The sequence below is a fragment of the Mus caroli genome, chromosome 10 (assembly GCF_900094665.2).
Source record: "Mus caroli chromosome 10, CAROLI_EIJ_v1.1, whole genome shotgun sequence".
NCBI classification, from domain to species: domain Eukaryota; kingdom Metazoa; phylum Chordata; class Mammalia; order Rodentia; family Muridae; genus Mus; species Mus caroli.
This window is the reverse complement of record NC_034579.1, coordinates 82,457,494-82,480,228: the sequence shown is the minus strand read 5'-3', so window position 1 is coordinate 82,480,228 and position 22,735 is coordinate 82,457,494. Positions and strand designations below refer to the sequence as shown.

The 22,735-nt window shown below is 44.2% G+C and overlaps 2 pseudogenes; one reads left to right on the top strand and one right to left on the bottom strand.

Moving 5' to 3' along the window:
* Positions 1-1,112: 1,112 nt before the first annotated feature.
* Positions 1,113-1,985, top strand: LOC110302726 (annotated as a pseudogene).
* Positions 1,986-5,951: 3,966 nt separating this feature from the next.
* On the bottom strand, positions 5,952-6,750 carry LOC110304044 (annotated as a pseudogene).
* Positions 6,751-22,735: the final 15,985 nt, after the last annotated feature.

Sequence of the window (22,735 nt, the reverse complement as noted above, 5' to 3'; positions counted from 1 at the left end):
CTGACTAGTTTGCTCAAGGCCAGTGACATGATTTACTAATTTCATGTGGCCCTTCTTTTTAAAATATTTTTATGTGACACTTATTAAATCACTAGGAGATCAGCCTGATCTACTACAAGAAGAGCATGTGATGGATACAAGAGACATTAGTGTCTTACAGACTTTTGGAAAGACATGGTATTGCAGTACTTCTAGTCCAAAAGACAGTTGAAAATATAACAAAGAGCCGGGAGGTGGTGAGGCAGAGGTAGACAGATCTCTGTGAGTTTCGAGGCCAGCCTGATCTACAGACAAGTTCCACGACAGCCAGGGCTACACAGAGAAACTTTGTCTCAAAAAAAAAAAAGAGAAAAAAGAAGAGGATACAACAAAGACTACTGCTTCTGTGCAGTTGTTCACAGGAAACAGCTTTACTTTTTTAAACTTCCATATATAATTTTTTTCAAAGGCAAAACCAAACTCAATATTTATTATGAGTATTTTTAGAAACATTTATATGGAAAGATTGCATGATAGAAGGATGATGTAAAGACATTTTTGCAGAGCAAGAGCGTCCTATCATGTCCCCTGAGTGACAGTTGGGACGGGATGTGTCAATCCACCTCATAAAAATATTTTTGCTATCTTATTTCCTTCAACCCGAATAACTTATTCAGCTTATTTGACTTTGGTGGGGTGAGCATGAAGATGCTTATTCCGCTTGGAATAAAGGAGAGAACTTTAAAATTTGTCTCTCATTTGCCTGCAGTTCCTGATGAAATAGATACTCTTATCTGGGGGTCATTTGTGGGAGCTGTAGGAGGAGGCAATCCTGAGTGAATGAAGCAGCTGAGACAGTGTTATATAAAGGCTATGGCATGGCAAATGTTCCTGACATAACAGAATTTGATGTAGCGTATGTCCATGTGTTTGTGTGTGTGTGTGTGTGTGAGAGAGAGAGAGAGCGAGAGAGAGAGAGAGACTGTGTGCCGTGTAATTAAAGAGTATTAAATTTCTTCTCTGAATGTATATCAAACTTAAAGTAAAAGTAACTGAGGTCTCTGCTCCTCCGCTCTTCCCTGTTCCAGAGACAGCCACATCTTCTCACGCAGTACCAGCCTCGTCTCGTAGACATGACGGTGAAGGTTGTTATGAACAGATTTGGCTGTATTAGGCGCCTGGTGACCAGGGCTGCCATCTGCTCTCCACTTGACAAAGTGGAGATTATTGCCATCAACGACCCCTTCATTGACCTCATGGTCTACATGTTCCAGTATGACTCCACCCATGGCAAATTCAACGGCACAGTCAAGGCTGAGAATGGGAAGCTTGTCATCAACAGGAAACCCATCACCATCTTCCAGGAGATCCCACTAACATCAAATGGGGTGATGCTGGTGCTGAGTATGTTATGGAGTCTACTGGTGCCTTCACCACCATGGAGAAGGCTGGGGCCCACTTGAAGGGTGGGAGCAAAAGAGTCATCTCCACCCCTTCTGCCAATGCCCCCATGTTTGTGATGGGTGTGAATCATGAGAAATATGACAACTTGTTCAAGATTGTCAGCAATGCATCCTGTACCACTAATTGTTCAGCCTTCCTGGCCAAGGTCATCCATGACAACTTTGGCATCATGGAAGGGCTCATGACCACAGTCCATGCCATCACTGCCACTTAGAAGACTGTGAATGGCCCCTCTGTAACGCTGTGGGGTTGCCCAGAACATCATCCCTGCATCTACTGGTGCCAACACTGTGAGCAAAGTCATCCCAGAGATGAACAGGAAGTTCACTGGCATGGCCTTCCCTGCTCCTACCTCCAATGTATCCGTCATGGATTTGAGGTGTTGCCTGGAGAAACCTATCAAGTATGAAGACATCAAGAAGGTGATGAAGCAGGCATCCGAGGGCCCACTCCTGTGCTACAATGAGGACCAGGTTGTTAAAGTCGCAACAGTGACTCCCACTCATTCACCTTTGATGCTGGGCTGTCATTGCTCTCAATGACAACTTTGTAAAGCTCATTTCCTGGTACAACAATGAATACGGCTATAGTAACAGGGTGGTGGACCTCATGGCCTACATGGACTCCAAGGAGTAAGAAACCCTGGACCACCCACCCTAGCAAGGACACTGAGAGCAAGAGAGAGGCCCTCAGTTGCTGAGGGATCCCTGTCCCAACTCAACCCCCAACACTGAGAATCTCCCTCACAATTTCCATCCCAGACCTCCATAGTAATAGGAGGGGCCTAGGGAAGACCCACTCTCTTAAATACCATCAATAAAATTCACTGTGTACACACACACACACACACACCCCAAGTAACTTTGAGCTTGAGCCTTTAATCTTGAATCTTGAATTCTCCGAGACACAATGTATTTTTTATCTTGTTCAAAACAAAATAATTGCTGGAATATTGCGTAGTAAAATCTTTCACAAGACAAGGAAGGAGAAACCATGCAACAGCATGAACCTTAAACATCTACAGCCTGTCCTGTCTGGACACTCTTCCTCTCTAGGGATGCCACCTTCCATGTTTGCTACTTTGGAAAGTTCATGCTGATGGTTTGTGGAGGATGTGAGATTACATCACTCTTAGGAGCATCTATGGCGCTGATGCAGCAGGGGACATTTGTGGTGCTCTTATTGTGTGCCAGGCACTCTATGAAGGGCTTTTAAGCCTTATTTTACTAAATCCACACAGCTACTCAGTATGGCACCAAAAGATATCTCAGGGGATCTTTTGTGACCACCAAATCTCCACCAGGACCTTAAAATAAACATTCTAAGTAAAGAGCAAGCCCGGCTTCAAACAGGCCTCTTCACATCTCTCTCCAATGACTGCTGCCCCTAAGCCCTCACTGTATGGAAATCCTGGCATCGGCATGAAGTAGTTATTACCCATGGCACACAGACCAAGAAAGCAAGGGCCCGGAAGGTTATGGAAGTTGCCCAAGGAGTCATCAGCTAGGAACAGACAGGTTTGGAGCCCAAGACCAAGCCGTCTGACTAGATAGATTCAGGCCCTCAGTTGCATTTTATACTAAGAAAAGCTGGCTTGGACAGTTGGCCCAGAAAGACCTTGGAAATGGAATCTACTAGCCACATATGGAAGCATTCTTTCAGTGTGTGTGCGCATGCATTCTCTTTTCAAGCCTCAGATGCTGTGACTCTCCTCTTTCTGAAGCAATCACACAATCACCATGGTGTAGTCTCTGCAGTGTGTCAAGCACCCACGTTTATTAAAGAAAATCTTCACACTGATATAAAGAACCACTCCAATACAATTTGAACACAATGTTGTATAATTGTGGAAAGTCATCAAAGTTAAGTGAAAACTACTGTTTGTTGAACACACATATGGTGGGGTTTGCTATGCTCCAGGCCCTGTCCAAGCTAATAAAGATACAGTGACACACAGGTAGGGTGGCAGGGTCATGGGGCTCCTTTTCCAAAAGCGGGGATGAGAATGAAACAAGAAGTTAAACAAAACAAAAACATAAATGTCCTGCCCTGCAGAGAATTAAAACTTCAGGAAAGGAAGACAGAATAATGACCACTGAAGTATTTAGTATAGATTGGCCAGGGAAGATGGTTTCTGGGTTGAGATCTGAAGTAGAAGCCAGCAGCTTCAGGAAAAGCTGGACCAGGATGCAGGTCAGGGAGAGTTTGGTGGAGCAGGGGAACAGAAGCAGGGTGGGAGGGAGAGAGAAAGGTTGGGATGAGTTGGAGTAAGAGGCCTGGAGGCCAGGGCCAGGGGTGTGCTTTGCTTTTTGTTTGGGTTTGATTTTAAGGTTTATCTTACTTTTGCCTGCATGCATATACATGTACAGCATGCACATGCCTGGTGCCATGGGTCCCCTGGAGCTGGAGTTACAGCTGTAAGCTGCCACGTGGGTGCTGGGAATTGAGCCGGGGTCCTCTCTAGGAACATCTAGTGCTCCTAACCACTGGGCCATTTCTCTGACCTCACCTTTTGTTTTAAAATTACATTTTCATCTCTTTAAGAGTGTGTGTGTGTGTGTGTGTGTATGTATGTATGTGTGTGTGTGTGTGTGTGTGTGTGTGTGTGTGTACATGCTACTAAGTGAAGGTTGGATGACAACCTGTGGAAGTTGGCTCTGTACTTCTATCAAGTGGGGCCCAGGGAATCCAACTGACAGTCTTTCTTACTGAGCTGGCCCTCTGGCCCTGCTTTGACAGTCTTTATCTTTCTGGTCCTGGGACCACTACTGAATCTAGTTTAAGGGTATAATTTCATCAGAAGGACTTGAAGAAGCATTTAGAGACCACTGTCAGATTTTCAAAGAGGGTTATAATTGGCAGGGATACCTCATCTATAAAGTGGAGTTTCCAGAAATCTTTTCTAACTTCACACTAACTTTTACCTCTTTCTAGGGGGCCAGCTCTTTTAAAGTTCCAACTGCAAGTTCAGCAATAAAAATAGAAACCTGGGGCACTGACGCCTGGGCCATAACTCATGTCAGGTCACATCCTGCTGCTGAGAGCCACTGTTTTTCCACTGTGAAAACGTTACTGGGACCAGATCCTCAAAATAGCACTCCCTCTCCGGAGCATGCCAGCATCTCTCTGGTGTTATCTGGCCCTCCCAAGCGGCCAGCAAGAATTCTCAGCTCCCGGAGCCTTGGAGTATCTCCACCCCTGTGCCAGGCCAGACTTAGCCATCAAGGCAGGGAGCTACAGGCATTTAGACCCTTGGGACAGCTAGTGAGAATGCAGACACATAGAGCCAGCCAACTCCCTGTCTCCACCCTGGGACAAGAGGTCCCGGTGTCATATATAGGAGCATTCCAAGTTACAGATGAAAGGTCAAGGCTATGACTTAGGCGGTTCTACAGAGGCCAGCCTCACCAGCTTCTGTTTTATGCTTACTCTTACTTATACATTGTGGAGCAGGTTGCAGGTCAATACTCACCCTAACACTTCAGTCCATGAGACCTCGCATAAGACTCGCAAACACTTGCAAAGCAAATTCGTTAAATGTCTGCAACATTGTTTTCCTTACTGCAAAATGGGGGTGAGGATTATGCCTCTTTGGAAAGTTGTTTTGAAGACAATTAGCATATTAAAAGATATCCGAGTTAGAGCAACCATCTTTTATTTTTCTTCAGGGGGAAAAACACACAAACCTGGTGTTCTTCCTACTTCTACTCTCAACTCTTGAGTCACTTCACACTGGAGTAGTCCTGCAAAACTCTGAAACTAGCTGGGCGTGGTGGTGCACGCCTTTAGTCCCAGCACTCGGGAGGCAGAGACAGGCGGATTTCTAAGTTCGAGGCTGGCCTGGTCTACAAAGTGAGTTCCAGGACAGCCAGGGCTATACAGAGAAACCCTGTCTCAAAAACAACAAAAAAAAAAAAAAAAAAAAAAAAAACAAAAACAAAAACAAAACAAAACAAAAACTCTGAAACTAATTACTTATTAATAAATAAGTAGGCCATAAGTTTCAGCTTGTTCTCTGACCTGCTCTTAACTTACTATCCCTTTTAGTCTATGTTGTGGGTGGTACTGATGCTGCTTGTATTCTGGTGTAATTTCGGCATCCTCGAGGGGTTGTCCCTGACAGGCAGCCCATCACATACTCAGGTGATCTCATATGAAACTTCTCTCCATTTTAACTGGTCAACAAAAGCTAGAGCCTGTGATTGGGCAGTGTAGGGGAAAGGTGGGGCTGGAAGTTTGAGAGTGGGGGCAAGTAGAGAGAAGAGAACAAGATGGGAAAGGAGAGAGGACTGAAGAGGAGGAAGAGGAGGAGGAAGCCAAGATGGAGTTGAACTGTGTGGCCAGGAGAAACCACAAGTAACAAGGGGTGTTATAGCCGGGGAAAATAAGTTAGTATAGTGTTAGATCTATACAATCTAGGTTTATAGCTTATAATTAAAAAATTAAATTATATGTTGTTTTTTTTAATTTTGTAATTCTATTTATGTACAGAAAACTTAAGCATACATTTAACCCAGTTTAGTGGCGAGTTCTTTAGCCTTTGCCTTTTCCAGCTTGGCAATGTGAGCCACAGACTTAGGACACAGGACGTTGCCTCCCCAGTGGCTGCAGATCTCGTCCTATCTGTCCTTGTGATTGGTCCTAATAGCTTCCACCAGCTTAGCCAGAGCACCCTTGTCTTCCAAGTTAAACTGTGTGAAGGCAACAGTGGTGCATGTCTTCCTGTGGACCAGGCACCCAAGCCTGGCCATTCCCTTGATGATGCAGTAGAGCACCCCCATCTTTTGAACAGGGCAGGCAGGAAACCCACCAGCTCAATGGAGTCTACATCATGGGCCATCACCACCAGCTGAGCCTTCTTGTTCTCTACCAAGGTGGTGACTGTATTGACCCCTGCTCAGAGGACAGGAGGACTCTTAGTTGGGACCTCCCCTTTGCCAACAGCTTTCTTCTCACACGGGCCAGAAGCCTTTGCTTCTTCTCTTTGTCTCTGGCCTGTACTTGTGGGCAAGCTTAAGCAGCCGAGTAGCTGTTTGCCTGTCCAGAGCCTGGGTGAACTGATTAATTACAGGAGGTACTTTGAGCCGCTTATAGAGGATGGCTTTTTGCTGCTGCAGCCTGATGTAACAGGGCCATTTGAAAAAAACGTGTGACATCTCTTTGGGGCTGGATGTTCTGACCAATGCTCACGAAGTTCTTGGGCCTTTTCTCAAACAAAGGATTGACCTCCTTTTTAGCCTCCAGCTTCTTGATGATGGTGGGGGCCGGAGCCACCTTCTTCTCCTTGACCTTCTTTCCTTTGGGCATCTTGCTCGGATGAAGGAGCAGATTATATGTTTTTAAAATGAAAGCCGGGCGTGGTGGCACACGCCTTTAGTCCCAGCACTCGGGAGGCAGAGGCAGGCGGATCTCTGAGTTCGAGGCCAGCCTGGTCTAGAGAGTGAGTTCCAGGACAGCTAGGGCTACACAGAGAAACCTTGTCTCGAAAAACCAAAAAAAAAAAAAAAAGAGTTTGCTGGGACTTGAAAATTGCAACAGCAATTCTAGCCTGGGTTCAGGTTCCTGCTGGTGTATGTCTGTCTCCTCAGCATTCCAGCTCAAATCTCCCACACCGATCACTATTTCCCAGAATTCTCTCTCTTCCTGCAGATGTCCCACCTCCTATTCTCTACCTTAGCTCATTGGTCATAAGCTTTTTTTTTTAATATTTATTTATTATATATAATTACACTGTAGCTGTCTTCAGACACTCCAGAAGAGGGCATCAGATTTCGTTACGGATGGTTATGAGCCACCATGTGGTTGCTGGGATTTGAACTCAGGACCTTTGGAAGAGCAGTTCGGCGCTCTTAACCGCTGAGCCATCTCACCAGCCCGGCCATAAGCTTTTTTATTGATGGGTGTGCGTTGTAAGAGATTCTCTCTACAAATCATCTCTTCAGCTCTCAATATATGCGTACTTGAGAGTAGGTGCAGGTAGAAAAAGATATATATATATATATATATTTACACTCATTAGTTATATTATTATAAATATACTATTATATTATTTGTATATACTACATTATAAATATTTATATACTAACAGTGTTATTGTCATTATTGCAGAGCTTTCTATCATCTCTCTCTCTTTTTTTTTTTCATTGTCACGAGTTATCTATGTTTCATGTTGGCAGTGGAACAGTCATGTTATGCCTGGAGGGAAAAAGTTATATTGCCTTAGTAATGATGACAAAATATAAATGGCACATTTTATTTATTTTGTGCCATGCTTTCAAAACCTGGTTTGAGATATAGCACATGTTCATGGTGACTGGCCACACTTGATGTGTTCACATCGTCCTGGGCAGTACAGGGGTGTTCTCTGCAGCCAGAGCCCTAAGGGAAATCACATGACTATCACTGCTTCGGGTTACAGGACCATGGAGAGGTTGATAGATTAAGTGGGTAGGGAGAGCATTGCCTGCCACTGGGTTGCTGGTCATGCTCAGTGTTAGTTAGCTCTTACTATCGTCAGTGTGAATCTAATCCCATCTTTAGAATGGGCAAAGCAGCCTTTCTGTTAGGTTCTATTCTGGGCTTTCTACACAAGGACCACAAGCCCGTAGCACATCTTGAAACTCATTTGCCACTTCAGCTTTCCCATCTCCCTTCGAGCTTATCAGGGAGAGCTGGGGTTTGAGCTTGGCTAGCCTGTAACCTGACAAACTTCATTACACATTTAGGTCTGCAAATAGATTCTTCTTGAATTTTCCAAGCAAGCAGTATCATATTTTTACTAGGATATAAAATTAGGTTCTCAGCCATAAATTTTCCCAGCTTCCCTTTTGGTGATCTCTGAAGAGATTGAAACCATACTTCATTAGGGTAAGGAAGTAGCGTTTGTGTTCTTCAAACCTTGGCTGACAGCCCCTGACCCGCATTAGCATCACAGTGTCTGTTGAGATGGTGTAGGAGCTAAGCTATAGAAGTGTTACTGGAGAACCTTGTGCAAGAGCTTTTGAACAAACAGTGATGTGACTCATTGTGTGAGTCCACTTGAAGTTTGTATCTTGGGGGCAGGGGAGATGGCTCATTGTTACAAATACTGGCTGCTCTTCCAGAGGACCTAAGTTTAATTCCAAGTACCCACATGGCACCTCACATGGTCTGTAACTCCAGCTCCAGGGGATTTGACACTCGCTTTGCCTCCACAGGCACTAGGCAAGGACATGGTACACAGAGATAGGTGCAGGCAAAACACCCATACCTATAAAATAAAATAATTTTTAAAAAAATTATATATCTTGGAAATGTCTAGATCTCTAATCATTTCTTTTATGTATATAATTACTAACTCATTAGGTTATCCCGTCTGGGCTGGACATTTCTGTGGGCAAAGTGCTTGTGCAAGCATAAGGACCCAAGTGCTCATCACCAGCACCCTCATAAAAGGCAGGCATCTATAACTGCAGTGTCATCAAGTGGACTTAGGTGGCTCCTAGGGACTTGCTGGCCAGTCTGCCTGGACTGAGCTGGCAAATGATTCACATGAAACTGCCACCATTTTCATTGTTTTCTCTTAGCTTTTATCCTTCTCTTTCCTTTTTTCCAAGTTCTTCCTTTTTAAAAAAAAATTCAATTTAATTTTTAATTTATATTTTTTATACTCCATATTCCATTCCCCGCCCTCCCATGCACATCCTTCCCTACTCCACATCCCACACCTCCTTCCCACCCCCAACCCCATCTCCACATGGATGCCCCCAGCCCCCACCCCACCTGACCTCTAAACACCCTGGGGCCTCCAGTCTCTTGAGGGTTAGGTGCATCATCTCTGAATGAGCACAGACCTGGAAGTCCTCTACTGTATGTATCTTGGGGGCCTCATATCAGCTGGTGTATGCTATCTGTTTGGTGGCCCAGTGTTTGAGAGATCTCAGGGTCCAGATTAATTGAAACTGCTGGTCTTCCTACAGGATTGCTCTTCTCCTCAGCTTCTTTCAGCTTTCCCTAATTCAACAACAGGGGTCAGCTGCTTCTGTCCATTGGTTGGGTGTAAATATCTGCATCTGACTCTCACCAAAAAAAACAAACAATCCAATCAAAAAAAATGGGGTATAGAACTAAACCAAGAATTCACAACTGAGGAATCTTGAATGGCTGAGAAGCACCTAAAGAAATGTTCAAAGTCCTTAATGATCAGAGAAATGCAAATCAAAATGACCCTGAGATTCCACCTTACACCAATCAGAATGGCTAAAATCAAAACCTCAGGTGACAACACATGTTGGAGAGGATGAGAAAGAGGAACACTCCTCCACTGCTGGTGGGATTGCAAACTGGTACAAACACTGTGGAAATCAATCAATTTTCCTCAGAAAAATTGAAAATAGATCTACCTGAAGACCCCATGCCACGGGGACACATGTTCCACTATGTTCATAGTGGCCTTATTTGTGATAGCCAGAAGCTGGAAACAACCTACATGTCCCTTAGAAGAATGGATACAGAAAATGTGGTTCATTTACACAATGGAATACTACTCAGCTATTAAGAACGAGGATATCCTGAGGTTTGCAGGCAAATGGATGGAACTGGAGAATATCATCCTGAGTGAGGTAACTCAGACCCAAAAGGATATGCATGATATATATTCACCAATAAGTAGATACTATCAAAAGAAAAAAAAAAGTACAATATACCCAAGATACAGTCCACAGAACTCGAAAAGCTCAACAAGCTGAAGTGCCCAAGTGAGGACACCTAAGTCCCACTTGGGAGAGAGAAGAAAGCAATCACAAGTGGGTAGAGAGGGAAGGACCGAGGAGGGAAAGTAGACGGAGTTGGGGGAGAGGGAAACCTGATTGGATATTGGGTGAGGGACATGGACTGAAGCCCGGGGGACCAGCAGAAAGAATGTAAACAGGCAACCTCAGGAAATAGGAGGTTGGGTGCCCCCAGAATGCACCAAAGACCTGGGAGGTGAGAGACTCCCAGGACTTAAAGGGAAGGACCTTAGATGAAACACCCAACAGTAGGTAGAGGGAACTTATAGAGCCTACCTCCAGCCAGAAGATAGGACATCAAGTGAGGGATGGGGTTGCCATCCCATAGTCACATCTCTGACCCATAATTGTTCATGTCTGAAAGAATTACAGGGATGGAAATGGAGAGGAGCATAAGGAAAAGATGGTCCGGCGACAGGCCCAAAGTGGGATCCGGGTCAAGGGGAGGTCCCAAGGCCTGACACTATTACTGAGGCTATGGAGCACTCACAAAAAGGGATCTTTCATGATTGCCCACTGAAAGACCCTTTCTCTTTTTTTAAACGTGTCATAACTTTAAAAGTATCAAGGAAACAAAGCCAGTGTTTCAAAGGGGAAGGAAAAGAGATGCCCCTCCCTCTTGGAGTCCTCTGTTATTTAAAAAAAAAAAAAAAACAAAAACCTGTTTTTTATTTTGTTTTTGTTTTTGTTTTTTTCTTAGAAGAGTGTTTCACACTTGTCCAGTTCACAATTATTTTGAGTTTCCGTGTAAAGGAAATAAATGCAAAGCTGTCTTTATAGGTGAGTGTTGAAAACTGTCACAGTTTTAACAGGTGCTGTTCTCAAACAGATTGGAACAGAATGGAGCCTAAGCTTTCACTCCAGAATCATCCCAAAGGACCAGAAGAGATCAGTAACTCGGTAATCTTTTTTTTTTTTTAATGTTTTCATTGATTTGCATGTTTATTTTTGTTTTATTGAAATAGGATGTTGAAAACAAGGTTGACATCAAACTTCCTATGTAGCTAAGAATGGTCGTGAGCTACTGACCTCCTTGCCTGTACCTTTTTTTTTTTTTTTTTTGTAACTCGGTAATCTTGTCAACTGATGTATTCATGGATCACCTTAAAACCACTCATTGTGTTGGAGATCGAGCACAGCTGTTAAAACCAATTTATAAAACACTGTGTATTTGGCAAGTGCTTTAAATCTCAGAATCCCAGAGGCAGAGGCAGGCAGACCTCTGCGAGCTAAAGCCAGCGTGTGCTACATAGCAAGTTCCTGGCTAGCCTGGTCTACAAAGCGAGAGTACTAGGCCAACCAGAGTTACATAGTGAGATCCTGTCTACAAAGACCAAAGCCAAACAACAACAACAACAAATACCATATATTCATTTTTAAAGTACATCAAAATAACAAAGAGTCTTTGGAAGGCAGAAAGGAGCATTCCATCTGTGAATTAAAACACACTGGAATTAAAAGAGAGACATTTTACTCAAATTAGTAAACAAAATAAAGAAATATTTTTGCTTAAGTAATTCAAGTCTGTTAGTTCATTTTCTGTTGCTATAAAAGATGACCTGATGCTAGACATCTTAAAGAAAAGACTTATTCAGTTCCCAATTTTGAATGCTAGAACTCAAAAGTCAGGTATCGGGGAGGGGCCAGCCCCTCTCTTTTTATCACAACTCATGCTCAAGAGAACTGAGAAGGGTCTTGTGGGAATCAATGGCATTAGCTCCTTCCAAGGGCAGTGCCTCTACTGGCCTGATTATCTGAATGGTTTCAACACTGTCACACTGGGAACCACACTTCCAATACATAAACATCTGGGGGACAAACTATGTTAGAATCATAATAGCTGTAGTGGTTTGAAAGAAAACGACCCTCCCCCCATAGTCTCATAAGGAGTGGTATTATTAGGAAATGTGACCTTGTTGGAGTAGCTATGGTCTTGTTGGAGGAAATGTGTCAATGTGGGTGGGCTTTGGGGGTCTCAGAAGCTCAAGCCAGGCCTAGCAGCTCATTGTCTCTTCCTGATGCCTGTGGATCAAGATGTAAAACCCTCAGCTCCTTCACCAGCTCCACTTCTGCCTGCAGGCCACCATGCTTTCCACCATGGTGATAATGGACTAAACCTCTGAACTGTAAATCAGCCCCAATTAAATGTTTTTCTTTAAAAGAATTACTGTGGTCATGGAGTCTCTGCACAGCAGTAGAAACCTAACTAAGACTCTTCTTTACTACTTATTTATTTATTTATTTATTTATTAAACAATATCACCAGCACCTTTTGGTGTTGTGTGTGTGCACGCACATGCGTGTGTGCGTTCAGGTATTCCTTACTGGTGTTCCCACGTAAACCAGTAGCCTGGTGTGACTTGAAAGGATCTTAGCCATTCACTTTTATTTCTGATCTTCAGCAATAACTCCAGGTTCTTCTACAACTACCAACTATCATCAATTATCCCTGTAGTTTGAAATGAGAACTTATTTTAAAAGTTTATCTTTGTTTGGTTTTATTTGTTTGTTTAGTTGGTTTTTCCAGACAGGGTTTCTCTGTGTAATTGCCCTGGCTGCTCCAGAACTCACTTTGTAGACTAGGCTGGCCTCAAACCCACAGAGATCTGCCTGCCTCTGCTTCTCAAGTGCTGGGAAAGGTGTACGTTACCATGTCTGGCTATTTTGTTTTTAATTATCTGTATATGTGTATATTGGAGGGTATGCCTGTGTATGTAAGTCCAGGTGATTTGGGAGGCCAAGAGAGGGTACTGGATCCCTCGCTAGAGTAAGAGTTAGTTACAAGTTCCCTGATATGGGAGGTAGGAACCAAACACAGGTCCCCTATAAGAGCAGGAGATGCTCCTAACCAGTGAGCCATCTCTCCACTCAGGGAATGGGAAATAAAACAAAGTGCTAATTATGAGAGCAGGTTTACTACCCTGGCTTTTTAAGACCAGAGGCTGCAAAGCCCAACAATGGCTGATACGCAAGCTGGAGAATGAGAGAAACTAGTAGCAGCCGAGTTCAGGAACAGGGACCAGTGATACCGCCCCAGACTGAGGCTGAAGGCCTATAAGCTCCCTGGAGGCTCGGCAGTGTGAGTTTGAGTTAAAGGCTGCAGATGCAGGAGTCAAATGTCACCAGGAATGGCAGCAGCAATAAACTGCATCTGCCCAAGGAGAGCTGTGTCCAGCCTGGGCAGGTCTCCTTTGGCATGGGAACTGAAAGACCTAGTCAGTCTTTCTAAACCCTCTGTTAACATCTCCCTTAACTATTCTGACAGCTTGATTTATATCCTACTGAAGGTGTGAAGAGAAATTAGTTCCATGCAGAAATTCCCAGTGCACAAGCTTTTTGTCTTCTGAGACTGTCTTACAATGTAGCCCAGGCTGGCCTAGACTTTGTGATCCTCCTGCCACAGCCTTCTGGGTTCTAGGGATAATAGGTGTCTTAGTCAGGGTTTCTTTATATATACATTATATATATATACACACACACACACATACACATATATATAATTTGTTCTTTTATGTTATGTTATTTATTTATTTATTGGTTTTTTCGAGACAGGGTTTCTCAGTATAGCCCTGGCTGTCCTGGAACTCACTTTGTAGACCAGGCTAGCCTCGAACTCAGAAATCTGCCTGCCTCTGCCTCCCAAATGTTGAGATTAAAGGTGTGTGCCACCACCGCCCGGCTTAGTCAGGGTTTCTATGCCTGCACAAACATCATGACCAAGAAGCAAGTTGGGGAGGAAAGGGTTTATGCAGCTTACACTTCCACATTGCTGTTCATCACCAAAGGAAGTCAGGACTGGAACTCAAGCAGGTCAGGAAGCAGGAGCTGATGCAGAAGCCATGGAGGGATGTTTCTTACTGGCTTGCTTCCCCTGGCTTNCCCAGCCTGCTTTCTTATAAAACCCAAGACTATCAGCCCAGAGATGGTATCACCTACATGGGGCCCACCCACCTTGATCACTAATTGAGAAAATGCCTTACAGCTGGATCTCATGGAGGCATTTCCTCAACTGAAGCTCCTTTCTCTGTGATAACTCCAGCCTGTGTCAAGTTGACACAAAATCAGCCAGTACAATAGGCAAACGCCATTATGTCTGACTCATGACATTGATGATGCTTTTAAAAACAGCTTAGGTGAACTGAACTCAACAAAGGAGTTTTAAAGGGGGGGGCAGACATAGCTTAAAATTAAAAGTCATAGCTATTGCTTCAATGTGAGACTCCAAGAGGGTCAACACTAGACAGTCACCCCATACTGTTTGGAAGAGCATTGAATGACATTTAACATAGCTTTAGACTGACCTGCTCTAATGGAGATAGGGATAACACCAGATAGAGACTGGTTGGTGGTGGCTCACATCTTTAATCCCAGCACTCAGGAGGCAGAGGACAGCAGATCTCTGAGTTTGAGGCCAGCCTGGTCTACAGGCAAGTTCCAGGACAGCCAGGGCTACACAAAGAAACCCTCATTATCGTACTTGGACATAAGTTTCCCAGACTGGTTGTAAGCTTTACTTTACTGTTTTAAAGTGCATTTATGTATGTCTTGGGCTGAGGGTGCAGTTCAGTGGTAGAAGCTTCCTAGCATGCATGAAAACATGCTTCGCTTCCATAGAACCTCAAGTAAAGATCATAATAGTGGTAATACTTAGACAACTGCCTTTTTTTGCTAACACCATTTTGGTTTCCTAATTATTTTTGGTGTTGTTTTGTTTTGCTTTGTTTTTTGTTTGTTTTGTTTGTTTTTTGTTTTTTTTTGTTTTTTTTGGCCTTTTATGTAAACCCTATCCTTTAATATTACCTTTTCAGTTTTCATAAAAAACATTTTTCAAGTCACCTTTGTTGGATCCTATTACACAGAATTCTGGCAAAAACTGTCTCTATGGAAACCACTGTGGTCTCTTCTCAAAGTAGTGTCTCCTTGTGCCTGTTTCCCTCATCTGTCAAGTCAGTGACCATAGATCTTCTTTTAGAGAGACATTGGGGGCATAAGTTAATGTAAGTAAAATAACTACGATAGTCTCTGTATATAGTAGCCATGCCAAATCTGTCGGTGGTAGTCTGGAGTTAGTGGCATGGGCCTGTAATCCTAGCACCTGGGAAGCAGAAGTAGGAGGATTCTAAGTTCAAGACCATGCTTGGATGTACAGCAGGTTTCAGGCCAGCCTGGCCTACATAGTGAGACCTTGCCTCAAAGCAAGCAAAACAAAATAAATGTTATTATTGTTGCCTTTATTGTTTTATGAAAGACAAATTATTGTTAGGAAATCATTCCTGAAGAGTTTTGTTGTTGTTGTTGTTTTGTTGCTGTTTTTGGGTTTTTTTTAGAAAGCTATCAAAGACAGAGAATAAGTCAATATTTGAAAGTTCCTTATCTCTCACGAATGGATGAATGTATCATACAGCCCTTTACCTACCAGAAACTCTAAAATATTAAACTACCCCTGTGAGTTAACAGAGTCCCTGAGAGTCTAGCTGCTCACAGATTAGCCCTTCCGAGGAGCCCGTAAGCACACAGCATTTGATATCCACTACTACAACCCCAAGAGAACAAACTGAAAAGCAGGTTGAGAACTCATGACGGGTAAAGGCTCTGGTTCAGATGGCAAGTCAAAGAATGGCCCCACGAAAAATGGCCTTTTTTTTTTTTTTTTTTTTTTTTTAATCAGAGAATGTTTTGCTATGCTTTGCCCAGCAGAGCTAGTCTCACCTTGTGACACCTCCTGTTCCCTGCCCCTCATCCAGAAGATGACTGATACATTGTGGCTGAAGCATCCAAGTAAATCTCTTTGCAGCATGCCTTTTGAAGCTAGTTTTTGGCACACACAGTTCATCTCTGCCATGCTCTATGACCCAAATGTTTGCCCAGTGGACAGCGCACCAAAGGCAGCTCTGAGTTTTTCTGCTTTGATGGCTGTTTCAAGGTAGGATTTTATGAATCTATTTGCTGTAAGCTAAATCATGGAGACAGACTCCTGGGTTTCAGGGAGGCAAGCTAATTCACAAGGTCCTTTTACTCCTTCCGATATAACGTTCAATCTATTCCTGCCTCGGGTTCCTGACTCCGAGTCTAATCCTTTCTTGTTACTACTTTAAGTTACCAGTGACCAGAAACAGCTTGGTGACCTTCAAATCAAACTGAAAATTAATGTCGAAGGAGTGGATTATTCCAGTTGAATTTGAAGCGGCCCCAGACCCATTCCCTTTGGCAGCTGATGCTGTTTTTTTCCTACGTATATAAAAGTATTCTGCAGAAATGTCAACGCTACAAATCCGGGGGCAGGACATAAGGTGGAGCGAACCAATCGGGAGATATTTTTCATGCCATCGCACAGTAAGTCACAGATGCCTGACAGCTGCAGCCCTCTCGATGCGCTTGCTCTATGACTCACAGGTCTGTTTATTCCAGAGAATGTAACCAATGCAGCCCTATCCCAGAGATGTCCCGGGAGAAAACAATTTGGAGGAAAGAGTAGGAAAGAAAAGTCCTTGGGCAGATAGAGTCAGATTCAGACCCATCCTTGAGTGTCACCTTCATCAACAAGGAGGGGAACACGTGGGTTGTGTGGAGTCAGCAGTCCCCACCACCATCTTGAGCGGTCAGAATAATTTGAGCTCACAGAATAATTTTCAAGACTGGCTATACAGTTTCTGGGGGCAGCGGAAAAGGAAAACCACAGAGTCCTCTTTTTAAATTTATGCAGAATTTCAAGAAGGCGAGGCCAAGGATTAGACTAGCATAGCCTTTGAGAGACAGACTCTGCCTTGAGGCACTTTGTTAATGAAGATAGTTTTGCTGTTGGCCTCCAATGAGGAGAGAGGTCTTGTTCTCAGAGAGCTAGGTTTCTAGGGAGAAATTCACAGACTTTACCCACTAACCTGGCATCATGGCTATGACAAGGGCTGTCAGAGAAGGCAAGCATGGCCCTGTGAGTGCCTGTGACTGACAACAAAGGGTGTGGCTAGTCAAAGAGATTGGAGGGGGTGGCAGGGAGTTAGTGCTCAGGGTGAGGAGACAGAGGATAGGAGTAAGCTAGACAAAAGTGGAAATGGACCGTGGAAGCACTCCATAGAACCCATGGTCAGAGATGGGCCTGCAGAGCAGAGACAGAAAACAGCTGTTATTGTATATTGGTTGAGTTTCTCCTGTAGAGAATAGGAGGCTCACGGAACTCACAAGAAGGTTACACAACTCACTACCCTCTCTTCCCAAGGTTTTATTGCACGTGCTGGCAGAGAGGAGGTGGTACCCTCTGTAGAGGACTTGTGCAAGAAACTTAAGTGGAAGTTATGACTGCTTACCCGTGCTGGGGTGGAGTTTCAGGGATGCAGCTGCCTAAGTCACCCATGTTCTTTTGAGGAACCTCTGAGCCACGCTACTCTAAATGATGTCAGTAAATGTATTGTTCACTGAGTTAAGCCCTAGGTAGGAGTGTTTTCTTCAGCCTCGTGACTACTCCCAGTGTTGACTTCCCCTCTAGAAAAGGTAGCATATATAGCTGTTTATGAGTGGGGGACACAGAGCCCAGTGAAGATGGTATTTGTGGGGGGAAACACAAAAGATCCATGGGGCAGCTATAACAAGTAATCCCATGTGTCCCCAACAGATAACTACATTCTCAAATAATCTAGTGAAGTGCCTGACATGTGGGTCATCTTCATTCCTTCCTAAGAACTGCTTCTATCTGGAACTTGGCTCATCTTTTCCCAATGATGATCCAATTCTCAGTCTTTCGACACTTCTGAGATGTTAGGGCCCAGAGAGGGCCAGTACTAAGTTCTTGTATTCTAGGAGTGACGGAATCACCTTCAATGAACAGATGTGTGAATACACATTGTGGGAAAGCTACCTGGCTGTCCATCCCTGCCACACACAGACACACACAGACAGATAGACACACACACATCACAAGTGCACACACATGCACACACACGAGGAGGGAGGGGAGACTCACCATGCAGTCATTCTCTGTTTTTTTTTTTTTTTTTTTACAGTTCCAAGATATAGCAAGTCTTTCCTACTGCATGGTCTTTATGATGCTGCTCCCTCCCCTTGCCTGGAACACTGTTCTCCATTCTTACCAGCAACTGTAGTTTTTTTTTGTTTTGTTTTTGTTTTTGTTTTTGTTTTTTGAGACAGGGTTTTTCTGTATAGCCCTGGCTGTCGTGGAACTCACTTTGTAGTCCAGGCTGGCCTCAGACTCAGAAATCCGCCTGTCTCTGCCTCCCAAGTGTTGAGATTAAAGGCATGCACCACCACGGCCCAGCTAAATTATTTTTTGGATTCTTGCTCTTTTTTTTTTCATATTCCACTTTAACTAATTTCCTTAAAGAAATGCTCCCACAAACCAAAGTAAATGATCTGTTTTTTTCCTATTACCACAAATATTGCATGCAAATAAATAACACAGAATGTCATTATTTTTTTTTTTAGATTGATTTATTTAAGTACACAGAAGCTGTCTTCAGACACACCAGAAGAGGTGTGTCTTCTGATCCCATTACAGGTGGTTGTGAGCCACCATGTTGCTGGGAATTGAATTCAGGAACCTCTGGAAGAGCTGAGTCATCTTTCCAGCTCCAATGTCACCATTCTTATACCCCATTCTTTTCTTGATACATTTATGCAACATCTGCACATAACCAAAAACAAGAGACAGAGACAGAGAGAAGAGAGGGAGAGAGGAAAGGAAGGTTGGTTATCTTTCTTCTCTTTAGATGGGACAAAGTGAGACTGTTCCTATCCCAACTCCCTTCCACCTGGCCTGTCCCTCAAGAGCCAAGAGAAAGTCCCTAGGAGGAAGTCAGTAGTAAAACACTAACCAAAAGCAGCTTGGGTAGGAAAGTGTGTGTGTGTGCGTGTGCGTGTGTGTGTGTGTGTGTGTAAATAGAGATTCATTCTGTAAGTTCTATAACTCTAGAGAACCCTGTACTGGCTAGTTTTGTGTCAACTTGACACAGCTGGAGTTATCACAGAGAAAGGAGCTTCAGTTGAGGAAATGCCTCCATGAGATCCAACTGTTAGGCATTTTCTCAATTAGTGATCAAGGGGAAAGGCCTCTTGTGGGTGGGACCATCTCTGGGCTGGCAGTCTTGGGTTTTATAAGAAAGCAGGCTGAGCAAGCCAGGTGAGGCAAGCCAGTAAAGAACATCCCTCCATGACCTCTGCATCAGCTCCTGCTTTCTGACCTGCTTGAGTTCCAGTCCTGACTTCCTTTGGTGATGAACAGCAGTATGGAAGTGTAAGCCGAATAAACCCTTTCCTCCCCAACTTGCTTCTTGGTCATGATGTTTGTGCAGGAATAGAAACCCTGACTAAGACAAACCCTAACTAATTCAGGATATTTATACAAATATGTTCATTTTTACTTTTTACAAATTAGATAGAATGTTTCGTTGGTCATCTTGGCTGGTAGAACAGGATTTTATAGTTAGGAGACTTCTCTCAAACACATGCCTGAGGGTGACAGAAGGTTGCACCAAGTCAACCTCCTTCAGTGTCTTCCATGATGTCTGCTTCAGGGTGGAAGCCCCAGAAAACTTACTTAAGAGTTGGAAGCTTAAAAAAACGAAAGCTTTACTTTCTCGAGTGCTCAAGGAGGCAGCCAGTTCAGGATCTGAACCTCGCTTGCGTCCCAGAAGGAGACTGTACACCATTTTTAAAGGATGGGAACACAAGCTGGGGTGGAGTAGCGAGAGAGCTGCAGTGTTCTCCAATGGTGTTTTGACATTAGGGGTTAAGACAAGGGAGTAGCCCTTGGAGACTGGGATGTATCCAGAGCACCTGGCTTCAAGGCCTTTAACTCATTCTCCTAGACATTAGGTGCAGAGCTCAGAGTGATATGGGGACAAAGGAACGGATCAGCTGCATGTAGTTAATTAGGGCAGAACAGGCAATTGTTTATATATTTTTAATAACTTAGGCACCTTGGTTTAGATAACAGCAATTTCTAAATTTTATTGGTTAAGAGACAATTAAGAAAACATTTGGAGAAGTGGGACAGGTGTTCGTTCCTAGGCCTGGGAACATGAACTTGTTTGACCCTGCCAGCAAATGGAGAAGTTATCCTTGAAATGGCTGGGTTCAGACAACAGTTGCCTCACAACAGAAGCCGTTCCTCTATAAGGAAGTCCCCAGCTCCCCTACAACCTGGGACCTTCAATTTAGCTTTTCCCTATGATTAAATGGAGTCTGAAAAGGAAATGGTAGTGCTTAGAATATGTTTCTCTTGCTTGTTCCCAACCCATAATTCCTCAAAGACAGTGAAAACTTTCCACCGCACCCTAATTCTCCAGGGGTGGGGGATCAATTTCATTTATATAGAGAGAATTCCAATGGAACCCCAACCAAGCAAATAATCAGCAAGGATAGCTTGAGGTAGTCTGAGATGTTCTGGCAGCTAGAGACCGGTTCCAGGTCTCAGGGTAACTCTGAACCCGCTGGAGCATCTCATGTCCCTGGGCCTGACAGTAGGCACCCTCTCTTCCCACGCTAAAGTCACATTAGTTGTGTTTTATTAAATGGTGGTGGAAGGGAGCACCTGGGTGGGCCCATGCCAAAGCGTTCCCTCTTAGGACTCAGCCATAAGATAGACCATACCCTTAGTATAAAAGGGAGTTTATTGGAATCTGGAGAAGGGGGTAGAGAGAGAAGAGAGGAAGAGAGAAAGAGAGGAAGAGGCTGGCTGGGGATGCATGGGTAAGAAAGTGAGTAAGAAAGAGGAGAGAGAAGAGAGAGGGAGGGAGAGGGAGGGAAGAAGGAGGGAGGGAGGGAGGGAGAGAGAGAGAGAGAGAGAGAGAGAGAGAGAGAGAGTTCTTACTAGTGAGCCAGGCTATGTGGGGGCAGCTGTTGCTAGGTAACTGTGGGGCGTGGCCTAGAGGAAATGCTAACAACATCTTTACTGGCTTGCCCCAAGCATCCTAGAGTCTGGCCTAGAACTGTGTGCATTTCTCCAGCTGAATGAGGCCCTAATTATGCTTTGTGAGCATCAGTTCAGTGAAGGTGTTTCCCTGTGGCTGAATGCAACCCAAGGAGACTGATCGGAAAGTCCCTTAACTGAGCCCACAATCCCGCTACCACCTGTACCCCAAACTCTAGGTACCCGACAGGAAATTGAAAAGCTTAAAAATAAATTAATCCGCTTCTCTTGCTTGATTTGGACTTTTTTTTTTTTTTTAAGACTGGAGAACTGAAATAACAGCTGCCTGGATTTCCTAGTTCTGGAAGCTGGGAGGCCTGAGGCCAAGAAGCACGAAGGTTTTACGTCTGCAGAGGACCCTGCTTTATTCATAGCCATCTACTGATACTGTGTATCTGTCTCCACATGGCGGAGAGCAGAGAAAGAGAAATACTCACCTTCATGATCTACCCCCACCCCCCACCCCCTGACCCCAGGACAGGGCTCTCCCTGACTTTCTCCTGAACACCAAGCCTTGTTTCCATGAAAGGACCCTTGTTTCCTCTGAATCCCTCTTAAAAGTCTACTTCCTGCTCTGTGCCTAGTGATATAGTGCTAATTATTGCAGGGCTTTTGGGGACCCGAGTGAGGTTTAATAATAAAGACGGGGTACACAAGGAGACATTTGTATAGAATAAGGCTGTTGGTCTGTTTGTGCAGCTAGCTTCTAACTTAACCCAGCTTCTCTGCCATTGCTCTGCCTCCCTGCTCTGGTCCTTCCAGCCTAGCTCCAGCCACCAGCTCTTTGTTATACAAAAAGCCACACTCCCTACTCAACCCATAGTCTCCAGGGACTAAATGACCTTCCCCAGGGCACCTAGCTTGGGCAGGTGGGAAAGGGACAAACATTTCCATATTCAGCTAGCAGCCCAGCAATTAATGATTGAGAATACAGGGATATACTTTACATGTGTGGGGGTGGGTTATCCCAGAAGAGAATCTTCTCCCTCCCTACGTAGGGAAGAGGGGTGGAGTTCCTCAGTACCAATTTCTTCTTCTTTTTTTTTTTTAAAGATTTATTGATTTATTTTATGTACATGAGTACATTGTTATCTTTTGACACACCAGAGGAAGGCATCAGATCCCATTATAGATGGTTGTGAGCCACCATGTGGTTGCTGGGAATTGAAGTCAGGACCTCTGGAAGAGCAGTCAGTGCTCTTAACCACTGAGCCATCTTTCCAGCTTTCCATTTTTTTTTTTCTTTTCTTTTTTTCTTTGGAGAGGGGGTATTGTATTTATTTACATTTCAAATGTTGTCCTTCCCTCGGTTTCCCCTCCACAAACCCCTATCCCTTCCCCCATCCCCTTTGCCTGTATGAGGGTGCTCTCCCTCCCACCCCCACATTCCCACCTCACTGCTCTAGCATCCTCTTACACTGGGGTATCAAGCCTCCACAGGACCAAGGGCCTTCCCTCCCATTGATTGCCTGACAAGGCCATCCTCTGCATATGCAGCTGGAGCCATGGATTCCCCCCTCCATGTGTACTCTTTGGTTGGTGGTTTAGTCCCTGGGAGCTCTGGGTGGCCAGGTTAGTTGATACTGCTCTTCCAGGTTGCAATGGG